This window comes from Microcaecilia unicolor, chromosome 1, assembly GCF_901765095.1.
Source record: "Microcaecilia unicolor chromosome 1, aMicUni1.1, whole genome shotgun sequence".
NCBI lineage: Eukaryota > Metazoa > Chordata > Amphibia > Gymnophiona > Siphonopidae > Microcaecilia > Microcaecilia unicolor.
In genome coordinates this window covers 496,410,692-496,437,182 of record NC_044031.1, presented here as the reverse complement: position 1 = coordinate 496,437,182, position 26,491 = coordinate 496,410,692, and positions in this window count along the sequence as shown.

The following is a 26,491-nucleotide window of genomic DNA, read 5'->3' as shown; positions in this document are numbered from 1 at the left end:
GTCACAAATACCTGGCAAGATTATTATTATTATTATTAGCATTTGTATAGCGCTACCAGACGTACGCAGCGCTGAACACCTGACACAGAGAGACAGTCCCTGCTCAATAGAGCTTACAATCTAAGTACAAAACATTTTATGCTGCTTATCCCAGAAACAAGCAGTGGATTTTCCCCAAGTCCATTTTAATAATGGTCTATGGACCTTTCCTTTAGGAAGCCGTCCAAACCTTTTTTAAACCCCACTAAGCTAACTGCCTTCACCACATTCTCTAGCAACAAATTCCAGAGTTTAATTACATGTTGAGTGACGTTTAACTATTCTTTGAGTGAAAAAATATTTCTTTTCCTATTTGTTATAAAAGTATTTCCATGTAATTTCATTGAGTGTTCCCTGGTCTTTGTACTTTTTGAAAGAGTGAAAAATCGATTCACTTCTACCCATTCTATACCACTCAGGATTTTATAGACCTCAGCCATCTCTTTTCCAAGCTGGTCATGGCTACCTTCATTAAGAATTATCGACTGGATATTATAACTAAGCAAGATTCTGCCTTTAGGGCTGAACTTGTCAAATCAGATTTGGCAGATTCCCATCCACTAAGGGTAGTTTGGGTATATGTCAGGTATCTGTGTGAAGATATGCTGTGTGTTTAGAAAGATAAGCACGTAATAAAAATAGTTTGATCTTTTTCTTCTGTCATCTACTATGTTAATATAAAATGTGTACAAGAAGCCTATCTAGTCTGCCCTATTATTCCTGTCCACACTGCTATGGACATATTCCAGCTGCCAACCATAAAGTATTATATTACTCATAAGTACATAAGTATTGCCAAACTGGGACAGACCGAAGGTCCATCAAGCCCAGCATCCTGTTTCCAACAGTGGCCAATCCAGGTTGCCAGTACCTGGCAAGATCCCAAAACAGTACAATACATTTTATGCTGCTTATCCTAGAAATTAGCAGTGGATTTTCCCCAAGGCCATTTTAATAATGGCTTATGGACTTTTCTTTTAGGAACCTATCCAAACCTTTTTTTAAACCCTGCTAAGCTAACTGCTTTTACTACATTCTCTGCAAAGAATTCCAGAGTTGAATTACATGATGAGAGAAGAAATATTTTCCCTGAGACATCTTTTCTTGTTCCCTAGTTAGTTCATGTCCTGCTCTCATCCCTCCCATATCTAATCACACAGCACGTGTAATATACTAATTGAACACTAACATGTTTGTCGGCTGAACACCTGGTATCCTAGGACTCTGTTGGCTTTCCAGACAGCATCAATCTGCTGCACCAATGCAGTTGGTCTCTGAGGAATTATAGCCTGCTGGTACAAACCTGGCTACCCCCATGGTTAGTGTTGTCGTGTTGTGCATTTCATTGTCTCTTCATTTTTTTGCAACTAAGGATCCTATGTGCTTCACTCATGAATTTATGAAGACTGTTACTGTTTAAACCTCCCACACTTGCTCTAACAGAATGTTTAATGCCTGACAGAAAGATTTCAAATGTCTGAAGTTGGGTAAATCAGAAAATTATTCAGGCCTTTATTCCTTATTGAGATTTGCTATAAGATAACACTTCTTTTTAGAGCACTGCTGGACATATACAATGCTCTAGAGTAGTGACAAGTATTCAGGTACAATGTGTCCATGCCCTGAAGAGCTTGCATTGTGCACCTAAGGTAATGGAAGTGACTTGCCCAAAGCCGAAATGAACATCAGTGTCAGAAACAAGATTTAAACCCAGGCTTCCAACCCATTGCGCTAATCTCTAGGCCACTTCCTCTCCTCTAGTGATGAGGGAATCAAACTGAACATGTTTTAAAAAGCTGAGAGGCTGAATTACCACAATAAGGAGCCAAAATAACTCATGTGCACAGTATTTTGGTCCAAACTAAAAACATTCGTGTTTTAACTCTGTATTCATATTAAGAACTATAATTTTTAAGAATACTTATGGGGAGAAAGAAGGGATCAGTTCTCACTGTACTTTCATCAGCTTCTGCAATACATTTTTTTAAAACTCTTTTATCACCTCGCCTACATAGAGAATAAAAGACTTCAGTTTTAATCAAATAAATCATAAATTCATTCTCACAGGTGATCCCTTTATGAATAAAGGGGGTATTGTCAGAACGTGGGTGGTAAAAGATGTTTTGAATTTTAAATAAAGAAAATCTTTTTAAACACGCTAGCAAAATTCCTGATCATTTGTGTGGTACACAGGGATATATTTTTCTCCTTTTGTCAGTGTTCTGAGCCTAGTTAACATTGATGCATTCTTTTGGCGCTCAGATTCATTAAATATATATGCAATTGGTTCTTATTTTCTAATGTTCACCATTGTTAGTTCTGAATAAATTGTTTATTTTCTATATGCTGCATATTTCCCCTGCTTCTTTTTTTAACTTGTAGGAACAATATACATTTTCTAAGTTAAGCAATGCAATTATGCAATATGACTGCTCTCTCCTTAAAAATATATAATAATGGAATAGGAAGCATGGTGTGGAGATTATAGGATGAGCAGAAAGCTGAGAATAGATTTTGAGTTCTTAAATATATAATATTTTTTAATGTGTTTAATCTGGATTTATAATCCAGATTCCCCTTATTTTATATTCTTGTGTCTACATTTTCACAGGTTATAGAATAGCGCCAGTTGTGTGCATATGTTAATTGCCTAATTAGGTGAGAATTGACACTAACAACCAATAGTCAGCAATTATTGGAGTTAATTATCACTAATATGGTCTTATCATATACAGGTCTCTGACGTAGTCTATAGAATGATGCCCCATTCCCTTAATAATACTCCCTCAGAGTCAGAACTAACTTAAGTCCCATATTCCCGCCCAAAGAGGACACAGGAGGGGTGGAATGAGGAGGGCAGCTGCCAGGAAATGTAAAAGGCAGGGCAAGAGTTAGGTTAGAGAGGTCTAGAAGGAAGCAGCGATGCCCCATGCCATACAACTCCACCACCTATGTATAAACTACAACAACTACAGTCAGGTAGGCCAAGTCCATCTTGGAACCTCACAGACTTTGTATTTGACCACAGTACTTGATAGAGACTGCACGGGTAACTCAAGAGCCAGGCCAGAGATAAGTAGAGTGGCTTTGTCCACCTTTAGATTTTCAAGTTGTTCATACACACTGACTTCCGTGAACGGTGCTATATCCGCTCCATTCTCATATGTACTTTTGCCAATCAATTGTGGTCCTTCTCCAGAATTTTCTTCAGTGAAAACAGAACAAAAGTATTTGTTTAGCATATTTGCTTTTCCTTCATTATTATCCACATAGCGGTTCGCAGCATCTTTCAGTCTCACAATTCCATTTTTAGTCTTCCTCCTTTCACTAATATACCTGAAGAAATTTTTGTCGCCCCTCTTTACATTTCTAGCCATTTGTTCTTCTGCTTGCGCTTTCTCCAGACGTATCTCTCTCTTGTCTTCTTTCAGTTTCATCTGGTATTCCTCTCCGTGTTCCTCTTCTTGAGTTTTTCTGTATTTCATGAATGCCAACTCTTTAGCCTTTATTTTCTCAGCCACTAGCTTGGAGAACCCTATCGGTTTCCTTTTTCTCTTGCTTTTATTTACTTTCATTACATAAAGTTTTGTAGCCATATTTATAGCTTCTTTCAGCCTGGACCACTGCCCTTCCACTTCTCATATGTTCCCCCAGCCCATCAGCTCCTTCCTCAGGTATTCCCCCATTTTACTATAGTCAGCATGCTGGAAATTCAGGACTTTGAGTTTTGAGTGGCTGCCCTCCACTTCAGCTGTTATATCAAACCAAACTGTTTGATGGTCACTGCTGCCCAGATAGGCACGCACTTGGACATTTGACACACTATCCCCATTTGTGAGCACTAGATCCAGCGTCACTCCCTCTCTCGTGGATTCCATCACCATTTGTCTGAGTAGAGCATTTTGAAAAGCATCCACGATCTCTCTACTTCTTTCCGATTCCACAGATGGAACTTTTCAATCCACATCTGGCAGATTGAAATCTCCCAGCAACAGCACCTTTCTTTTCTTTCCCAACTTATGGATATCTGTGACCAGATCTTTATCTAGTTCCTCCGATTGTGTCGGAGGTCTGTAGACAACATCCATGTGGACAGAGGATCCATCATCTCTTTTTAAGGTGATCCATATCATAAGTACATAAGTACATAAGTAGTGCCATACTGGGAAAGACCAAAGGTCCATCTAGCCCAGCATCCTGTCACCGACAGTGGCCAATCCAGGTCAAGGGCACCTGGCACGCTCCCCAAATGTAAAAACATTCCAGACAAGTTATACCTAAAAATGCGGAATTTTTCCAAGTCCATTTAATAGCGGTCTATGGACTTGTCCTTTAGGAATCTATCTAACCCCTTTTTAAACTCCGTCAAGCTAACCGCCCGTACCACGTTCTCCGGCAACGAATTCCAGAGTCTAATTACACGTTGGGTGAAGAAAAATTTTCTCCGATTCGTTTTAAATTTACCACACTGTAGCTTCAACTCATGCCCTCTAGTCCTAGTATTTTTGGATAGCGTGAACAGTCGCTTCACATCCACCCGATCCATTCCACTCATTATTTTATACACTTCTATCATATCTCCCCTCAGCCGTCTCTTCTCCAAGCTGAAAAGCCCTAGCCTTCTCAGCCTCTCTTCATAGGAAAGTCGTCCCATCCGCACTATCATTTTCGTCGCCCTTCGCTGTACCTTTTCCAATTCTACTATATCTTTTTTGAGATACGGAGACCAGTACTGAACACAATACTCCAGGTGCGGTCGCACCATGGAGCGATACAACGGCATTATAACATCCGCACACCTGGACTCCATACCCTTCCTAATAACACCCAACATTCTATTCGCTTTCCTAGCCGCAGCAGCACACTGAGCAGAAGGTTTCAGCGTATCATCGACGACGACACCCAGATCCCTTTCTTGATCCGTAACTCCTAACGCGGAACCTTGCAAGACGTAGCTATAATTCGGGTTCCTCTTACCCACATGCATCACTTTGCACTTGTCAACATTGAACTTCATCTGCCACTTGCACGCCCATTCTCCCAGTCTCGCAAGGTCCTCGCTTCTTCCTTTCCCCAGGCCCCTGTCATTTCAGTCACTGCGATATCATTTCTCACATACATAGCTACTCCTCCACCTTTATGACCATCTCTACCCTTCCTAAATAGATTATAGCCTGGGATCACTACAGGTTGATCACTCTAGCAGTCACTGGAACACATCACACACAGGGATATATCTTTGAATCTTTCACTGAGAATTTTTACTGTCTCAATAATCCCAACAGTCGAATTTGGTCCTGGTAGTCTGTCTGTTACCTTACAAAAGATTACACTATTGAAATGAAAAAAAAAAGAAAAAGAAAAAAAATAGTCCTGACCACTTTTCTGGAAGAGTTTTCAGCCATTATCAACACAAAGGTTCCAGTATCTAGCTTTCTGGACATCCAGTCAAAGAAATCAATCAGATTTGCTTGGCAGGATTTTCCTTTGGGATAAACCGTGCTGCCTCAGATCGTGCAACTTGTTGGATTTCAAGAAGTTCACTATCCTTTCCTTCAGCAGCATCTCCACAAGTTTTCCAACCACTGAAGTGAGGCTTACTGGCCTGTAGTTTCCCACTTCTTCCCTGTCTCCAATTTTGTGAAGCGGGATTCCATCTGCTCATCTCCAATCCTGTGGCACATATCCTGTCTCCAAGGATCTATTAAATGAATCCTTAATATCCAATCTCCATCTCTCTAGCCATTAGAAAAGCCATGAATAATTCAGAAACAAGTAAAGGTTCAGAGAAGAGCGACCAAAATGATAAAGGGGATGGAACTCCTCTTGTGTGAGGAAAGGCTATAGAGGTTAGGGCTCTTCAGCATGGAAAAGAGACAGCTGGGGGGAATATGATTAAGGTTTATAAAATCCTGATTGGTGTAAAATAAAAGTGAATTGATTTTTCACTCTTTCGAAAAGTACAAAGACCAGGGGGGGCACTTGATGAAATTATATAGAAATATTTTTAAAATAAATGGGAGGAAATTTTTCTTCACTGAAAGAATAGTTAAGCATATCTGGGTTTTAAAAAAGGTTTGATCAAGTTCCTGGAGGAAACATCCATAGTCTGTTATTGAAATGGACATGGGGCAAGTCACTTCTTGACCTGAGCTTGGTAGTATGGAATGCTGCTACTAATTGGATTTCTGCCAGGTACTTGTGACCTAGATCGGTCACTGGAAGCAGGACACTGGGCTAGATGGACCATTGGTCTGACTCAGTATGGCTGTTATTATGTTATTATTTTTATTATGTTCAGTGCTCAGTAATCAAAAAGACTGTGTCTCAATTTGTTCAGTGAATGAATGAATGTGGAACCTCAGAAAATAATGGCTGCTAATCAAGGGCCAATGAAAAAAGCCATGTGGTTTCCACCATGAAATTAGCAAGACAAAAATATTGAGCTTTGTAGTATGAAAGGAGCTCATCCACAGCTCATTGTGAAATGTCACCCTTCCTGTCAGTGCCTGAGACATTTTTTCTATGTCAATGGCAATCTGCATCAGTCTAATCTCCCTCCCCCTTGTGCTACCCACCCGACCTGACCACTTCCCCTTCTTCATGGTGTCTAATAGCACCCCCCCCCCCTTCCTCCCACCCTTCAAACTTTAAAATCCCCTTCAACTGCTCCCCAACCCAATCCTGGGTGGGTCAGTCTGCCATATAAGGGAATTCTGCTGGTGATTGTTGTGGCTGTGTTGCTCATCATCTCTCTCAAGTGGTGGGGCTTGGCCTTTCCACCAACTATGACTCCTACCAGTTTCCCCAACCAGCTTGGTTCTTTATTCTGATTGCAGAACCTAGCCCCCCCCCCCCCCCCCCCCCCCCCCCCCCCCACTATCTGTGATGCCTGCCTTGTTCTCCCACAGGTTTTTCTATTCTTGTTAGAGTTAGCACTTAATTAAAGCTATCCCTTTGCACATGCCCAAACAAATCGATATGAATAGACAAACAGCAAGGCCAAACATGCCACTAGGGAAAGGGAGGGGAAGAGGAAATGCTGGAACTGGAAGGAATAGGAGGGGTGGATAAGGAAGAATGGGAAAGAGAGGTTCTGTCCACCTGGGGTGGGTAAGAAGGAGAAAGGGGGTTACTGGCTACCTAGGGTAGATAGGAAGGGAAAGGGGAAATGCTGGCAACCTTTGAGAGGGAGTGAAAAGCAGATGCTGGCTATCTCGGGGAAGATAGGGGAAAGGGACATACTGAGCTTGGGGGTATGACCTTGACCCACCCAGGAAAGAACAAGCAGGTGGTACATGTTGAAGCTTCACTTAGGGTGTTAGATATCCTTGGGACAGCTCTGACAGACAGATGGATAGACCCTCCCCAAAAGGTGCTATCACTCAGTGGCGTACCAAGGGGGACGGTGGGGGCGGTCCACCCCGGGTGCACGCCGCTGGGGGGTGCCGCGGCACGCGCCTGTGGGCTCCGACTTTGCTAACGTCGTTCGTTCGCTGCAGCTCCCTCTGCCACGGAACAGGTTACTTCCTGTTCCAGGGCAGAGGGAGCTGCAGCGAACGAGCGAAGTTAGCGAAGTCGGAGCCCACAGGTGCGCGCCACAGCAACCCCCCCATAGCGGTGTGCACCCGGGGGGGGTGTCATTTCGCCGGGAGGGGGGAAGGTGTCATTTCGCAGGGGGAGGGGGCACTGCACCCGGGGGGGGCGCATCGGCAATCCGCCCCGGGTGCCATCCAGGCTAGGAACGCCATCACTTAAACAAAATGTTCCTAAAAATGTTTACAAACAGCAATATATTCTAGCTGCTGCTTATTTCTAGATGTGATAATGGGTTTATTTTTTGAGATCCTGCTAGGTACTAATGATACAAATTGGTCACTGCCAGAGATGAGATGAGATGCAGGGGTCGATGGGATGGTCATTCTGACTTAATATGGCACATCCTATGTTCTGTTCTTCCCTCTCTTCACCCAGTTTTTTAAGACGAAAACATCCCATATGCTAAGAAATAGATCTGAAAAGAGTCTGCTATAGTTTCCTCATCTCAAATTAAACCAGTGCATGGTAGGAAAGCAAAAGCTAACGAAACTTTTGATTAAAGAGTATAGCAGAAACTCCTGTATAGAAAAAAGTCTACTGAGGACAGTGAGATTAGACTACATAGCAAAGAGCACTAGAAAGAAAATAAGTGAGTTTTAAAAACATATTAGCTTTTATTTTGTTGCACTTTCTAACTCTTGACCTGGCAAAAATAGTTTCCATTTACTCTGTGAGAGCCATAATACTATTTCAAATTGAAGCTTCCCAAGTGGTAAAGTTGATTTGATTGCCTTCACCTATTCCTCTTCTGAACTGTTTTCTTTCCTGTGAACATAGTGCAATTTCAACAGCTTATAGAAGAATGAACAGTGCCATTTGCTATTGCCTGTTCTCTTTATAGACCTGCGGATGGGATGTTTCTGTCTTAAAGTCTAATTGCTCTTGGGGAAAAAATTTAAGAAATAAATAGTAGCCTTGATTTGGAGTGGAGGAGTAGCCTAGTGGTTAGTGCAGTGGACTTTGATCCTGGGGAACTGAGTTTGATTCCTACTGTAGCTCCTTGTGACTCTGGGCAAGTCACTTAACTCTCCATTGCCCTGGTTACAAAATAAGTACCTGAATATATGTAAACCACTTTGAATGTAGTTGCAAAAACCTCAGAAACATGGTATATCAAGCCCCATTTCCCTCCCTTCCCTTCCATATTTAGATAGCATGCAAATGATAGGATACCAGGAGGAATTTGCCATTCTGCTGGGAGGGATGGGGATTTCAAGCTTCCCACAGATACTTCATTGACTTTTCCCAGAATATATGTGTGGTACCATGGAAAATTCTTCAGGCCATATACCATTTCATGGAATCTCATGTATGCCTTATGCTCTGTCACTTCCTTTACTCAGAAATTGCAGTGCAATGTTGCCAAAACTCCCCAGAGGCATTTGAGCCCTCTCCGCCAGATTCTGTATAGGTAGCACAAAGTTGGGAGTACAATTTTGGGCATGGATCACAGATCCTTGTATAAACTAATTGACTAAACAGGTGGTAACAATCAATTATTGGCAATAAGTACTAAATGGCCATTATTTTATTTTATATGTTTTTATTTTTTATTTTTTTGGGTCCAAGTCACCCAACTAGAGTCATGAAAGGCAGATAGTTTACTTAGGCCAGAACGACCAAGTGTAAGAAGCAAACCAGAAAGAAGCTCAAAAGTCAAGTAGATAACTAGATGCCACCTGGGTCTCAATGCCGCAGTTTTAACAGTTCCATGACCTTGTGACTTGCTGGCCCCTCAATAGAGACGGGTGGTGTCCATGGGAAGCTAACAGGAGTTGTGGCACCAAATAAGCAGTCGTGAATGTACTTTGCATATATCTAATGAAGACATAAACAGGAACAGTTAGCCATGCACAAATTAAGCAGCAAATCTTGTTAATACCGGTCCTGTGTACTGTTTAGTTCTTAATCCAGTTTAAGTCACATTTATAGAGCGTAAATGCAGTACTTTGAATGAAATTAATAATGTGAATTAACCCTATTTACCATGAAAATACCAATATATGCAAGATGTATTCAATAGCTATAAATAATTTTGAATGTAAGGGGAAATGGGACTTTATATACTGCCTTTCTGTGGTTTTTTGCAACTACATTCAAAGCAGTTTACATATTATATTCAGGTACTATTTGTACAAGGGGCAATGGAGGGTTAAGTGACTTACCCAGAGTCACAAGGAGTTGCACTGGGAATTGAACTCAGTTCCCCAGGATCAAAGTCCACTGCACTAACCACTAGGCTACTCTTCCACTCTGACAAAAACGTGACACTCTGACCCATGTATCCCTTGGTCAAGATGGCCGACAACATTTGGGGGGGGGGGGGTCACTGTGCCCGTGCCCACCTTGTTGGAATATCACTTGCTCTTTGAGAGATCCCAACTCGCAAACTCAGATGTGGCTTGATCCTCATTTGAAAAACCAGACAACAACCCCAGCAATTAGCGTGCAACTGCACATCAGCAATAGCGTAGTTCACATTGATGGTGATTGTCAGAAGTGGATACCAGTCTGATTATTATGTCCCCTTTCTGCCTTATTCCTTTTTTGAATTCCATGGGCCATTCTGGTGTAGCAGGCCCAGAAGTCAGACACACTTTAATAACCCATGACACACTCACCAATCCCCTATGTCTTGTGCAGCAGTGTAGAACCATTGGATAGTCGGTCAAAATCCAAGCCACTCAACCCCTGTAGATTCGCTGACCAGGGACATCTGACACACACTGCTTCACTCTACAAGCGCCGGCATCGCAGCACCACATGCTATTCCGACCTAGGCTGTTGTGCACATACATCATTCGGATAACCCGAGGTGGGGGAAACCAGCCTGCCTTAGCTGGAGAGCAAAACACTGTTTAAAGGCCCAAAATGTAGCCCACTTTGAAAAGTAACCACATGCCACGCTCCCCTGTTCATACTTGCAATTGGAGTCCCAACACCCAGAGGCCACGAGGTACCCCAATGAGAAAACCTTAAGGTGAGAGTCCCATGTGAACCAAGGTCACCAGAACAATGCCGTCATGGATGCCCACAAGCTGCGCATCTGTTTCTCCTGAGACAATGTCTTGCTCTGGGACTGCCATAGAGGAATTGTGTCTGTGCAAGCTACAGATGCTGTGTATGAATCGTCCGGTCTGATAGCACTGCCTCCACCGACTAGCTCTATCATGTTTCTCAGCACGTGCAGTCGGCATTTGCACCCACCTTTTTCCTATACTCTGGACAGCAGAAGCAATACATGTGGTCCAGCACTGCACTCACCTTACCTTACATTCCTTTCCAAGAGCCATCCAATACCAGTGTGTTCACAGACTAACTAAACGCCCGCCCTGAAGGAAAGGCAATTCCAATTTTGCTTGTGCTACCTCTCCAGACCGCTGCTAACAGCCTGACGAGGAACACTCATTAGTAAACCCGAGACACCACTGTACTCACTAGCAAGTAGTGCTTCACTCTCAGTGAACTCAACGGCCTCCTGTCCACGTGTGCATGCAATGCACATGTCTGAAGGTGTGGCAGCCTCGAATCGCGAAATACTATGCGAAGTGAAAAATTGAAAAAGATAAGAGGAGATAGCAAAGCAGTCTGTGAGCCATCTGAGCCGTCGGAGTAGCAGGCTAAATGGTGATTGCATCTTTGCAGCTGTTGTCCTTACTGCCTCTGGTGGCTACTCCTTTTCTCTGCCTCCTGGTTGCCTGTGTCTCTCTCTCCCTTTACCTTCTTATTTACTACTTCCCCCTTCCTATCCCTAATCTAACTTGCTTAAACCTGCTTGTGAGCCCTTCACTAATTCGCTTGCCCCCTCCCTTCTCTCCCATGCCCTCATCCCCCATTTGTGCCTGGCCGCCGCCCATTTGTGCTTCTGACTGCTTAAACATCTGGGTCATATGGGTCAGATATGGGCTTCATTGGATGATTATTGTTCCTTGTAAAATGTATAACCTTTACATTATATTTTGTGGTTTGCTTCAGGATGGGTGGGAGTGGGTTCCTTGTACTTTGTTGCAGTGTGTATTTCAAAAATGTCATGTTGTTGAGAATTCTTGCATTTCTGTTTTTGATAATAAAGGTTTTTTTTTTTTTTAATTTAAGATTTATGTGGTTGGCATCAACACCAACTTCAAAAATCTTTTCAAAGATCTGTCTCATATCATTAGCAAGACAAGATATGGCAACTACAGTGGTGTGCTGGAGCCGGCTCGCACCGGCTTGCAAGAGCCTGTTGTTAAATTTATTGGCATCTTGCGGGCCGGTTGTTAGCGAGTGCGAGCCAGCTCGCTCTGCTCCCCCAGTCATCCATCATCCGTCTGCCCTCTGCAGCTCTGGGCAACTACCAAATAAGATAGCAACCTCAGAGTAATAATCATGGCTGACCAAAAGGTTAATACCTCAACTATATGAATATATGGGAAAACCAAACTGGTATAATGTCAATGCTACAAATAGATTACCAGTTTGTATGCCAAACAGTTAATCTCACAGTTTCCTCAATATAATGTAAATATATTGAATAATCAAGACTGCAAAGCTTCCTAGTGAGGTAATTCAATGTTTGCATCCTCAATGGTTCTATTTTTCCCTGTTTATTTGATGTAGAGACCAATGATATGATTCTGCTCCGTATATAGCTGAGGTGTATCCATTGAGGATGCAAACATGCCCTCATCCCCCATGGATCCTAGATAAAAGAATTATTCATCCAAGGAAAAAAAAACATTAAGGAAAGCATTATCCCTAACCCCTCTATCAGCCTACCCATAGCAGTGAGTGTATGGGTTCACATCACAATTTTCACTTCCTCTTTGGCTACCAAACATTCTTTCAATTGCTTGGGATCAAAAAATTGAAATTGCTTTGCCTCAAATACTACATGACATATACAAGGAAATCTTAATACAAAATCGGCTCGTAAGGCCAAAGTTCTAGGCCGAAGGGCCAAGAAAGCCTTACGTCTCATCTGTGTCTCTTTAGCTAGATCAAGAAAAACTCTAATTTGATCCCATAAACAAAGTTTCAAGATATCTAAAAGAAAGTCTCAATACATTATTTCGGTCCATTTCCAAAGCAAAAGTCACTATCAAGGTGGTTCTCTGGGTAATAACATCCAAAGATGATTCCATAAAAGATGTTAAATTCATAGCACCCTCATCCTGAGACCTTTCACAGGGAGACTTAACGCTCCTAGCTAACGTTATGTAATAGGCTCTGGTAATCAGGGGCAGCGATTCTGAAGACAGCTTATGAATATCCACCATATATCTCTTAAACATTTCCAGCAGAGAAAAAGAGACTTGGGGAAAATTAAGAAGTCTCAAATTATGTCTCCTGGATTTATTTTCCAGGTACTTCAAACGTCTATGTCTGAAATTCCTATCCTTAACAGAAACCAGCTCAAAATGTTCCAAAATCTGAACTTTAAATTTCAATAAATCCAACTCTGAGAACTATTGACCCATGGCTTGTGCCTGAGTCAGGACCGCTTGACAAATAATGGCAATATCTCTAGAATATTGTCCCATTGTAGATGCCAGAGATGAGTGCATGTTTGTGATAGCATCCCATAGAGAATCTAATGTAACCATGGCAGGTCTATCAAACCCCTTAAACTTCAGTTCAGTAGCGACCTGGCTCCTAACTCTAGTTTCAGTCAGGTTACATACAGTCTCCTTCCCTAGGATTCTGATGGCAGCCTGAAATTGATGGTTTTCTTCAAGAGTCAGTGCCACATCTCCAGCAGATGAGCCCCCTTGCACGCCAAGGGCTGCCTCCTTCGACTGAACCACCTCCGAAATGCACTGCATCACTGAAAAGTTGTTCCCAGTTTGAGGGGGAGCCATGTGCTCAACTGGGCTCAATGTTGCCCCAGAAGGACTGCCACCCAATGTTTCCGCAGTGGGCATGGGAGAAGAAAGAGAGGTCATCGGGGTCGAAAACGCCCAAAACTGAAAGTCCTCTGCTGTGCTGCAGGGGTCAAGGAGGAGGCTGGGGGAAGCCCTTTGATCTTGGCTCTCCTTTTCCTCATCTTGATCCTAATCAGATCCAGACAGCCAAAGCAGGTTGAATCGGAAAAGTAAGAGTGCCGACAGCATATCCTTCAGAGCGACATCTTGGATCAACTTTTTGTTATACCAGGTATAGAAACTTTATGTACTAATCTATTCAGATAAGGTTAAAAAGAGGAATGTATACTCTGGTGCAGGCATTCAAGCTAGGACAACTAATAGCTGGAAAATATTTTTTTCAAAGGTAGATATGGGGAAAAAAAGAAAACTGGAGCATCTACCTTATTGTTATTTATAGATGTTGGAATGACCATCACAACAAAAATATAAGTAAAAAAAAGTGATAGGTTAGATTTTTCTCACATTTTGCCATCTTAATGCATGAAATAGCAAATAAGAACATACAGAAAACTACATATTTTATGACAGTTTAATAGGATTTCTCTCATTGGAAAAGCCCTAGTGTCTCTTTACCTTTCTATGCTGCAGCAATAGGAAACCCCACAAGACTTTACAGTTTTATTTTCCCTTCTCAGCTGACAGAAAGAACGCTCTAGAATAAAACTGATCATAACTCTAGAGATGCCATTAAAGTAGGGTGCTGAGAGAGGGGATGGGAGTTGTGGGATGGGGAAATTTGTAAAACTGTCATTGATGTTATTGTTCGATTGGTCTGGTATATGTGTGACATTCTGCTTTTATAGCTGTTTACTGGGTTTCATGAGGTGGTTATATGGCAAAAAAGATATTTAAACATAAAGTAGAGTGCTGCCTTCTCCCACAGTGACAAGCCCTTCTAGAAATGCTTAAGGTACTATATTATAAACCTAGTCTTATATCCGCCATTAATACACATTATCATACTCAGTGCCTTAACAACACCTTCCCCCACCAACATCCAATTTCCCCCAGCATCTACATGTTTCTTCCAACAATGATTCCCCCTCCATGTCATCTACAACACCCCCTCTCCATAATCTGAAATGTACTTCAAGACTACTGATAGGGTGGGGGGGAGGGTCACAAGTACAATTTTAAAACTAGGATACAGAGGAACAGAAGTAATTGAATATTGCTCCTGCTCCCACTGGATACCCAGAACCATTAGGACCCCAGTAAGAGCTGGGATCAGGGGCAGAGCATAGGATACCCAGGATCATAGGGGGAGTTTCTTGGTGCTATATGGGGGTCATTATGCTGGGTGAGATCAGATGATGGAGGAAGGGGCTTGAAGATGCCAGGGGAAATCAAATGTTGTGGAGGAAGTGGTTTGAAGATGCCAAAGTGAATCAGATGTTGGGGAGCTAGTAGATGCAGAGAGGGAGCAGGTGTTAGGGGGCTAATTGTAGCCGGGGAGAATTATGTTGAAGAGATCAGAAGCAGAGGTTTAGAAAGCTGTTCTCACACATATGTGGAGTAAAATAGCACATTGCGTGGAATATTTTCTTAGTTGTAGAGTTAACTTGGCTTTCGAGTGTAAGGTTACGGTCCATAGTAACGCCGAGGATTTTCAGGCTGTCTGAGATAGGGAGGGTGCAGTTAGGGGTGTTTATACTAGTGGGTTTGTTCGTATTGTATTGTATTGGGATGAGAGGATGAGACAATGTGTTTTTTTCTGTATTGAGTTTTAGTTGGAATGCATTCACCCATGAGTTCATGATGTTTAGGCTGAGCTTGATTTCCTTGGTGATTTCTGTTAGGTCCTGTTTGTAAGGTATGCATATTGTGCCTATCCTACATACCACAATGCTAAGCAACAGTGAAATTTTTAAGTAGTATAAAATAAACTTATGGAGCTTCACTCGACATTTTTGACAAGCAGTCGAGTGAAATGCTATAAGATAAGTTTATTTTATTCTGCTTGAAAATTTCACTGTTGCTTAGCATTGTGGTATGTAGGATAGGCACCCACTTTGGACTGAGAAAAGTTTTTGTCTGCAACAATGGAGAATTGTTAAATTAGCTAGACACTGGGAAGTCAGGGGTTTTCAAGTAATATACTAGAAAATGTATTAAAAAGTTTTAAAAAAAATCACAAAATGAAGAAAGAAAGCTTTTTGCGACGTTAATGATGTATAAAGCTAATTAAATGAGCTGAAAGAATTGGCATTTCTTGCTGACAACTATCTTGGCTGAAATTGTACAGCCTATACTAAATCTTCCCTTATTTCCTCATAATAAAAATGCATTCTTTGATTAAAATTGGTTTCACCCCAGTTTCTATTATATAAGGATTAGTGGGATTGATTCTTTTTATTATTATAGGACTATATGGGCATCTCTAGCATTTACCGCCAGATTCTATATAGCGCACATAAATCTAAGCATATGCTCTAACTACGCTTGTAGCTTAATTGTTTTAATAAGCCAATCAGCATTAACAGCTCTTAACAAGCAATAACGAGCACTAATTGGCAAAAATTAGAATTTACATGCGTATATTGCTAAGCATATTCTGTAATGTACTGCGCCTAAATTCTAACACGTGCAGGCAAAAAGGGGCATGTTTAGGGGTGTGGAAATCAGCACTTCATGAGCATTCCAAAATCTATGCATTTTGTTATAAAATACGGGCCAGTGTGCATAAATCTACACAAAGGGCTTTACACCAGCTTTTCATTGGTGTAAATGGATGCATGTAGATTTAATCGCATGAACTATGCCTAGGCATGTTCTAAATACCATGCGTAGATTTACATACAGTATTTAGAATATACTTAGGTGTGATTGCATAATGTGCATTAATTTTAGGCACCAAATATAGAATCAGGCTCTTAGCACACAATATTTAACACACGCACTAAAATGCTAGCATGTCTTTGTAAAAGGACCCCATAGAGTGTATCTAATATGAGCAATGGGATACATGGTGACAATAAACTTGCAGTATATAAAGTGGAGAGGAGATGTGAATGACATAACAGAAGGAGCATACAATGAATAGGATGTATCCGACTTTGTCAACTTTTTTTTCAAACCTTAAGTCCCTTTGATACCCTCATACGTAAGAGACTTGTCTCAGTTCGTTAATCTTTTGGAAGAATTCAATGTGACCTTGAAGATAAACTAGACACAGGCTAACTGTATATGAACATACCTCAGGTTGCAGCTTTGGCCATAACTGAAAAGACACTGACCGATAGGAAAACATGTTGTAGAATCTCTAACCTGTTTATTCTGACACGCGCTACCATTGTGCTGACCCAAAATTACTTCTGTTTTGAACAGAAGTTTTACCAGTAAATTAGGGGCACTGCTATGATTGCCTCCATGGCACCAGACATAGCGAACTTATGTATTGCACACTTTGAAGAACTATTTTTGGCAGAACATCCTTTTCAATGTGAGATCAAAATATGTAAGAGATATATTGATGATATTTTTATCTTTTGGAAAGAAACCACCGATTGTCTCACAAATTTTTCCAGTTGGCTAAGTACGAGGGACCCTCATTTGAGCTTCAAAATACAATGCAATCAGAACCTGATATCCTTCTTGGATATCCTTTTCAAGAAGAAATGTATAGTCATTGTGAAAATCTGAAAAACTTGACTGGCTGGGTGTGTCCTAAGGACTGGATTAAGAATTCCTGTTTTAGGGGCTTTCAGTTTAAGATCTAGCTGTGCCAGATAGGTGCATTCATGCTCAAAATTCAATACCCTATTCCAGTTCTTATAGGACTGTTCACTGAAGTTCATTAGCTAACATCAACACAGGTTGCAAAGTTTTAACATGCATTTTAATTACTGTAGCCTCATTACTTTTGTAAGATTCATTCGCCATTCCACGTGGGGTTTTTCACTTCAAATCTTTATTTAAAAGATAAGTTATGTTAACCCATTTATGTTAGCATGTGCTACCACAATTTATTGAACAGCCCTAGAAGAGTGCTGAAGAGAAAAAGATATTTTTATCACCTACGAAAAAATCTGCTAAAGCATTCAGTTGGGATGTATTAATGGCTTTAACTTTTAAGACATCAGATACTCATTATATTTCAAAGTGGCACAGTGTTATATTCCATTGCATCTATTTGCTGGCAGGATTTGTACCAGATAACTTATTTAGAATTGCATACAAAATCCTCTGTGAGTTCTGAATCTGGCTTACTCCATTAGTTCTGCAGTTGTTTGCATTTCATTCTGTTATAACATCATAAAATAAAAGAACAAAGAAATAATGTGTTTGAAGGACAGTTCTTTGGAGCCATCCTCAAGAACACGGAATAGCATGTTTTCTTTTTTATCTGCTGTTAAATTCTGAGTGAAAAAAAATACTTATCTGACACAAAAAGTTGAAGTAGGAGAGTGAGGAAGACAGCAGCCAGCAGGTTCAGTAGTAATGCTGTGCATTGCCATATAAAGGGACCTGGGTTTGCTTCTCAGTTCAGGTCCTCCCCACGCCCCCCGTTTTCTATTTCTGTTGATGGCTCTCTCATTCTCCCTGTCTCCTCAGCTCGAAACCTTGGGGTCATCTTTGACTCTTCTCTCTCCTTCTCTGCTCATATCCAGCAGATCACCAAGACCTGTCGTTTCTTTCTTTACAAATTAAAGTCCAAACAAAAAAAACAGCACCACGGGCCTTTAAAAATGGAACACAGTTCTTTAATGAATGAGCCTTGACAAAAAGACCCGACACGGGCCGTGTTTCGGTGACTAGCACCTGCGTCAGGGGTCCGAGCCAGTTTCCTTTCTTTATACACACAGTTCACCACCAGTCCATAGGGCTCCACCAATACTTTCCATGGGGATCTTTCTGTATCTGCTCCCAGCTCTCTGCTTCAACTGCTAGCTCTCCTCTCTAGCAGTTGAAGCAGAGAGCTGGGAGCAGATACAGAAAGATCCCCATGGAACGTATTGGTGGAGCCCTATGGACTGGTGGTGAACTGTGTGTATAAAGAAAGGAAACTGGCTGGGACCCCTGACGCAGGTGCTAGTCACCGAAACACAGCCCGTGTCGGGTCTTTTTGTCAAGGCTCATTCATTAAAGAACTGTGTTCCATTTTTAAAGGCCCGTGGTGCTGTTTTTTTTGTTTCTTTCTTTGCAACATCCGTAAAATCCGCCCCTTTCTTTCCGAGCACTCTACCAAAACCATCATCCACACCCTTGTCACCTCTCGTTTAGACTACTGCAATCTGCTTCTTGCTGGCCTCCCACTTAGTCACCTCTCCCCTCTCCAATCGGTTCAAAACTCTGCTGCCCGTCTCATCTTCCGCCAGGGTCGCTTTACTCATACTACCCCCCTCCTCAAGTCGCTTCACTGGCTCCTAATACGTTTTCGCATCCTGTTCAAACTTCTTCTACTAACCTATAAATGTACTCACTCTGCTGCTCCCCAGTATCTCTCCACACTCGTTCTTCCCTACACCCCTTCCCGTGCACTCCACTCCATGGATAAATCCTTCTTATTTGTTCCCTTCTCCACTACTGCTAACTCCAGACTTTGCGCCTTCTGTCTCGCTGCACCCTACGCCTGGAATAAACTTCCTGAGCCCCTACGTCTTGCCCCATCCTTGGCCACCTTTAAATCTAGACTGAAAGCCCACCTCTTTAACATTGCTTTTGACTCGTAACCACTTGTAACCACTCGCCTCCACCTACCCTCCTCTCCTCCTTCCTGTACACATTAATTGATTTGATTTGCTTACTTTATTTTTTGTCTATTAGATTGTAAGCTCTTTGAGCAGGGACTGTCTTTCTTCTATGTTTGTACAGTGCTGCATACGCCTTGTAGCGCTATAGAAATGCTAATTAGTAGTAGTAGTCCTCTACTTCCCACATCAGCTAAAAATGCCTCAGAGGCTGTGCCCTTAGCTGCATGCAAGGGAGAAAGGCATAACCATCATGTAATACAAACATCTAGTGGTCTGATTTGGGGTCTATAATTTCCAAAGGATCACTACAGTGACTGTGCTAGGTGAAGACAGAACAAAGGAGTCAATATTCAAAGCGATTTAAATGGCCGACAGAGGCTCCTGGCCATTAAATCGATTATCTGGAGCTAACCATAGTTATTCAGTGGCACAAGCTGAAGTTGACTAATTTGTGGGCAATTGGGAGCAGAGTCAACATTTATTCGGTTAAGTGCTGATATTTAGTGCGGAGATAAGGAGGGCAAAAAAGGACTTTGAGAAGAAATTAGCGTTGGAAGCAAAAATACATAGTAAAAACTTTTTTAGATACATTAAAAGCAGGAAACCGGCCAAAGAGTCGGTTGGGCCGCTGGACGAAAATGGTGTTAAAGGGGCGATCAAGGAGGACAAAGCCGTAGCGGAGAAATTAAATGAATTCTTTGCTTCGGTCTTCACCGAGGAGGATTTGGGGGGGACACCGGTGCCGGAAAGAATATTTGAAGCGGGGGAGTCGGAGAAACTAAACAAATTCTCTGTAACCTTGGAGGATGTAATGGGTCAGTTCAGCAAGCTGAAGAGTAGTAAATCACCGGGACCTGATGGTATTCATCCCAGAGTATTAATAGAACTAAAAAATGAACTTGCGGAGCTACTGTTAGAAATATGCAATCTGTCCCTAAAATCGAGTGTAATACCGGAAGACTGGAGGGTAGCCAATGTTACTCCGATTTTTAAGAAAGGTTCCAGAGGAGATCCGGGAAATTATAGACCGGTGAGTCTGACGTCGGTGCCGGGCAAGATGGTGGAGGCTATTATTAAGAATAAAATTGCAGAGCATATACAAAAACATGGACTGATGAGACAAAGTCAGCACGGATTTAGTGAAGGGAAGTCTTGCCTCACCAATCTAATGCATTTTTTTGAGGGGGTAAGCAAACATGTGGACAATGGGGAGCCGGTTGATATTGTATATCTGGATTTTCAGAAGGCGTTTGACAAAGTGCCGCACGAAAGACTCCTGAAGAAATTGCAGAGTCATGGAATCGGAGGTAGGGTATTATTATGGATTAAGAACTGGTTGAAAGATAGGAAGCAGAGAGTAGGATTGCGTGGCCAGTATTCTCAGTGGAGGAGGGTAGTTAGTGGGGTCCCGCAGGGGTCTGTGCTGGGTCCGTTGCTTTTTAATGTATTTATAAATGACCTAGAGATGGGAATAACTAGTGAGGTAATTAAATTCGCCGATGACACAAAATTATTCAGGGTCGTCAAGTCGCAGGAGGAATGTGAACGATTACAGGAGGACCTTGCGAGACTGGGAGAATGGGCGTGCAAGTGGCAGATGAAGTTCAATGTTGACAAGTGCAAAGTGATGCATGTGGGTAAGAGGAACCCGAATTATAGCTACGTCTTGCAAGGTTCCGCGTTAGGAGTTACAGATCAAGAAAGGGATCTGGGTGTCGTCGTCGATGATACGCTGAAACCTTCTGCTCAGTGTGCTGCTGCGGCTAGGAAAGCGAATAGAATGTTGGGTGTTATTAGGAAGGGTATGGAGTCCAGGTGTGCGGATGTTATAATGCCGTTGTATCGCTCCATGGTGCGACCGCACCTGGAGTATTGTGTTCAGTACTGGTCTCCGTATCTCAAAAAAGATATAGTAGAATTGGAAAAGGTACAGCGAAGGGCGACGAAAATGATAGTGGGGATGGGACGACTTTCCTATGAAGAGAGGCTGAGAAGGCTAGGGCTTTTCAGCTTGGAGAAGAGACGGCTGAGGGGAGATATGATAGAAGTGTATAAAATAATGAGTGGAATGGATCGGGTGGATGTGAAGCGACTGTTCACGCTATCCAAAAATACTAGGACTAGAGGGCATGAGTTGAAGCTACAGTGTGGTAAATTTAAAACGAATCGGAGAAAATTTTTCTTCACCCAACGTGTAATTAGACTCTGGAATTCATTGCCGGAGAACGTGGTACGGGCGGTTAGCTTGACGGAGTTTAAAAAGGGGTTAGATAGATTCCTAAAGGACAAGTCCATAGACCGCTATTAAATGGACTGGAAAAATTCCTCATTTTTAGGTATAACTTGTCTGGAATGTTTTTATGTTTGGGGAGCGTGCCAGGTGCCCTTGACCTGGATTGGCCACTGTCGGTGACAGGATGCTGGGCTAGATGGACTTTTGGTCTTTCCCAGTATGGCACTACTTATGTACTTATGTACTTAACCATATAAGAACCACAGTCCTATCTTTATGTGGTTCGCCTTATGCAGTTAAATGCTGAATATTGCACTTAACTGCATAAGTGTTAGCCGGCTTCAAATGCCCAGATATTCAAGGCTGATGCCCGGTCATTGCCTGGCATTGAATATCCAGGGATAATGCCGGCAGCAACCACTGACTGCTGCTGACTGAAATTTACCCCAAAGTTGCTTAACTGCAACAGAGGTCCAACATAGACAACAGGAACTTTTGTTTTAACTCATACATTTTCAATGGAGGCTCATGGCAATTTATAGTCAGATACAGTAGGTATTACCCATACCAAAAGGGACACAGTCTAAGCTTGTACTTAAGACATTGGAAGGTTATGTCACTTGCCCAAGGTACTGCAGCAGTGGGATTTGAACCCTAGCTCCCTGGGGCTTAGGCTGCTCCTCGAACTAGTAGGTTGCTCCTCAAAACAAGTGTATCTTATTATCTGATAGTGTTGAAATAGAAAAACTATTTCAGAGTTCAGAATGAACTAGGGAAAATTTCTGGGCATGTACAGCTTCTCAGGGGCTATATCTTCAAAAAGGTTAGTTTTATGCATATCATGACAGGAATGAACTTTGACCTAAGCCGGAGTATGTGGAATGTTTATTGTTTATTTATATTTATTTTGTACTTGATATATCGACTTTACATAGATGAGGTCAAAGTGGTTTGCAATAATAAAATCATACACAATCAAAGTAGGAAAAGAAGTCCACTAAAATATAGGAAAGAATATTTGCAACCAAAGATTAAGCTAAACTAAAAAACAAAAAACAAATATGATCTCAGTCTCTTAAATTTACTGCTAACCCTCACCTCTCCTATATATATTTACAGAGCTGGGCACCAACTACTTAAAAAGTAGTTTAACTTTAACAGAACAGTGGGTTTTTGAAGCCTGTAAAACTGCCTTAATTATTTCCTGGACTGTATTTCTTCTAGTGGCTAGCAGGTTGTGCATGTTTTATGTTAAAGCTGTTATAGAAAAGTAAATGCTCCCTCTTTAGTTTCACTCAGTGAGAAAGTGATCTACAGTACTGTGAGCAGTATACTTTTAAAACTTGTTGATCTGGACTCTGATTCACCCAGGAGCTCAATTTCAATTGGATTTTACTGGCTTTTCCCCAGTCTTAGCCCGGGAGAAAAGAGAGACAGATCTCTTTGCTGAGGCCCTGTGATCAGTTATATTTGATAATCTGTGAACACCTTATATATTTCCTGATCTCCCCAGGTACTTTTTACAAAATAAACAAATGTTTAGATAGTTTTATAATTGATCCATATTTCAGTTACCTGTTATTGTTTGCTGATTGCACTTTTTCTGTTTCACTGTTCAATTTTTAAGACAATAAACAATTTTCAGTTTGTTGACTCTGCCTGTCTGGACTGATAAAGAATCCTTGTGGTTTGTGTGTTGGGTCTGTGAGTGCTTTCTGGGAACTGTGGGACCACTGGGGATAATTTGGGAGCAGGAACTTGCCCAGAGGTGGTTGTGACCCAGTAGGGAGGAGCGTGCTAGTATAGAGCACAAGCGGCAGGTACAGATGAACCTGAGCTGTGCTGGGAATAGAACGTCTAAGTGGCTGCGGAGTAACCCAAGGCATGTGGCTAGGCATTTTGTGACAAGTTACTTTACTAAAAAAGTAGAACTACATTTTTCTTCTAGTTGTTTAACTATGTGAGACAGCTCATGCAAAAGTAGTTAACTACTTCAATGGCATTTTAATTTGCCTTAAAATCAATTGTACAACCATTGCACTAAGGAACAAATGTGTTTAATGTTTAAAAACAGAGCTGATAAATTCTCAGTAAATCACTAATTAACTAATGCTAAATACTTTATGATTACTCTGTTTTATATTTAAAGTCTCAGAATTCTCAATATGTCACCAGTTTATGTCACAGAAAAAAAAAAGCATCACCAATAAGAAAGTATCACCGTGGCACTAAAATTTGTTCTGAGCAACAAATGGGAAGCACAGCACTGAACTTGATAACAGTTTTTGCTACTTTTGAAAATGCAAGCAAGCTGTTTGTGGGCGTGTCTGAATATTCCAGGTAATGCTCAACTTCTTTCTTTGTTCCAGATTTGACTGCTAGAAGGTTATTCTTTGCAGTGGATAGAAAATCACAGAAGTCTTCACCTCCAGTAGCATTCTTTTCCTTGGAGGCTGACTGTAACTCCTGTGCAAATGAAACTGGAACTACGCCACTACCTCTGATTTTAGTTTCTGTTGCAGCTAGAGCACGAATGAGCAGCTGTGTCTTCTCATACCATTTTTGTTCTGGTAGATACAGTGGGGGAAATAAGTATTTGATCCCTTGCTGATTTTGTAAGTTTGCCCACTGACAAAGACATGAGCAGCCCATAATTGAAGGGTAGGTTATTGGTAACAGTGAGAGATAGCACATCACAAATTAAATCCGGAAAATCACATTGTGGAAAGTATATGAATTTATTTGCATTCTGCAGAGGGAAATAAGTATTTGATCCCTCTGGCAAACAAGACCTAATACTTGGTGGCAAAACCCTTGTTGGCAAGCACAGCGGTCAGACGTCTTCTGTAGTTGATGATGAGGTTTGCACACATGTCAGGAGGAATTTTGGTCCACTCCTCTTTGCAGATCATCTCTAAATCATTAAGAGTTCTGGGCTGTCGCTTGGCAACTCGCATCTTCAGCTCCCTCCATAAGTTTTCAATGGGATTAAGGTCTGGTGACTGGCTAGGCCACTCCATGACCCTAATGTGCTTCTTCCTGAGCCACTCCTTTGTTGCCTTGGCTGTATGTTTTGGGTCATTGTCGTGCTGGAAGACCCAGCCACGACCCATTTTTAAGGCCCTGGCGGAGGGAAGGAGGTTGTCACTCAGAATTGTACGGTACATGGCCCCATCCATTCTCCCATTGATGCGGTGAAGTAGTCCTGTGCCCTTAGCAGAGAAACACCCCCAAAACATAACATTTCCACCTCCATGCTTGATAGTGGGGACGGTGTTCTTTGGGTCATAGGCAGCATTTCTCTTCCTCCAAACACGGCGAGTTGAGTTCATGCCAAAGAGCTCAATTTTTGTCTCATCTGACCACAGCACCTTCTCCCAATCACTCTCGGCATCATCCAGGTGTTCACTGGCAAACTTCAGACGGGCCGTCACATGTGCCTTCCGGAGCAGGGGGACCTTGCGGGCACTGCAGGATTGCAATCCGTTATGTCGTAATGTGTTACCAATGGTTTTCGTGGTGACAGTGGTCCCAGCTGCCTTGAGATCATTGACAAGTTCCCCCCTTGTAGTTGTAGGCTGATTTCTAACCTTCCTCATGATCAAGGATACCCCACGAGGTGAGATTTTGCGTGGAGCCCCAGATCTTTGTCGATTGACAGTCATTTTGTACTTCTTCCATTTTCTTACTATGGCACCAACAGTTGTCTCCTTCTTGCCCAGCGTCTTACTGATGGTTTTGTAGCCCATTCCAGCCTTGTGCAGGTGTATGATCTTGTCCCTGACATCCTTAGACAGCTCCTTGCTCTTGGCCATTTTGTAGAGGTTAGAGTCTGACTGATTCACTGAGTCTGTGGACAGGTGTCTTTCATACAGGTGACCATTGCCGACAGCTGTCTGTCATGCAGGTAACGAGTTGATTTGGAGCATCTACCTGGTCTGTAGGGGCCAGATCTCTTACTGGTTGGTGGGGGATCAAATACTTATTTCCCTCTGCAGAATGCAAATAAATTCATATACTTTCCACAATGTGATTTTCCGGATTTAATTTGTGATGTGCTATCTCTCACTGTTACCAATAACCTACCCTTCAATTATGGGCTGCTCATGTCTTTGTCAGTGGGCAAACTTACAAAATCAGCAAGGGATCAAATACTTATTTCCCCCACTGTATCTCAAGTTGAACTTCAAAACAAACATCAGTGCAATATGGTAGTCATTATCTTCAAATACTAGGCCAAACCTTGAAGCAATTCCTTTTGTCAGAGTTGTGATTATTGGCTTAATTGTCTTATCCAAGTTGATATCATCAGCCAATCCATGTAATTTTCGCTGAATTCCCATTATCGTGGGGATTACATGTCCATTATAGCAGTCATTTTCATCTTGCAGAATAACAGTTGCAACTGGCAATGGCTTCATAATGCTGGCGTAGTTGCTCAGAAACAGCATCTTGGTATTAATTATCAGTTCTAGTCCTATTTTTTATTGACATTCTTATGTCTTCTCCACTCCAATTGTAACCATTCGATTGATGGCTAAGTAATCGGAAACTCACCTTGTGCAGGTTGGATTGAGGAATGTAAGACCAGCCACCTCTTCAAGAACATCTGCATGTTTGGTACTCTGGCTGCATTGCTAAGAACCTGTACTTTCCCCATGACCATGTCAAACATTTATTTGTAGTGCAAATCTTTTCATGCTTCACAGCTGTCAGAGCTGCTGCAGTATTGAGTATGTGATTGGTATATCTCGTGCTTGTGAAACCTCTAACTCATGCTTTTTTAGCACAGGTCCCATGTTATGCAAAAAAAACCTAGTGGCCAATAATCAATGCTATTTAACTGGCCATTAACAGCTCCTGACTGGTTAAATAGCACTTAACCGGCTATCCACGAATATTCGTTGGGGAAAAGCCGGCTATCTCCCGCTGAATATTCACGGTCAGCACAGACCGGCTAACCAGATACATTGCATGATATAGCCAGCTAGTCGCAAATATTCAGCACATCGCCGGCTAAG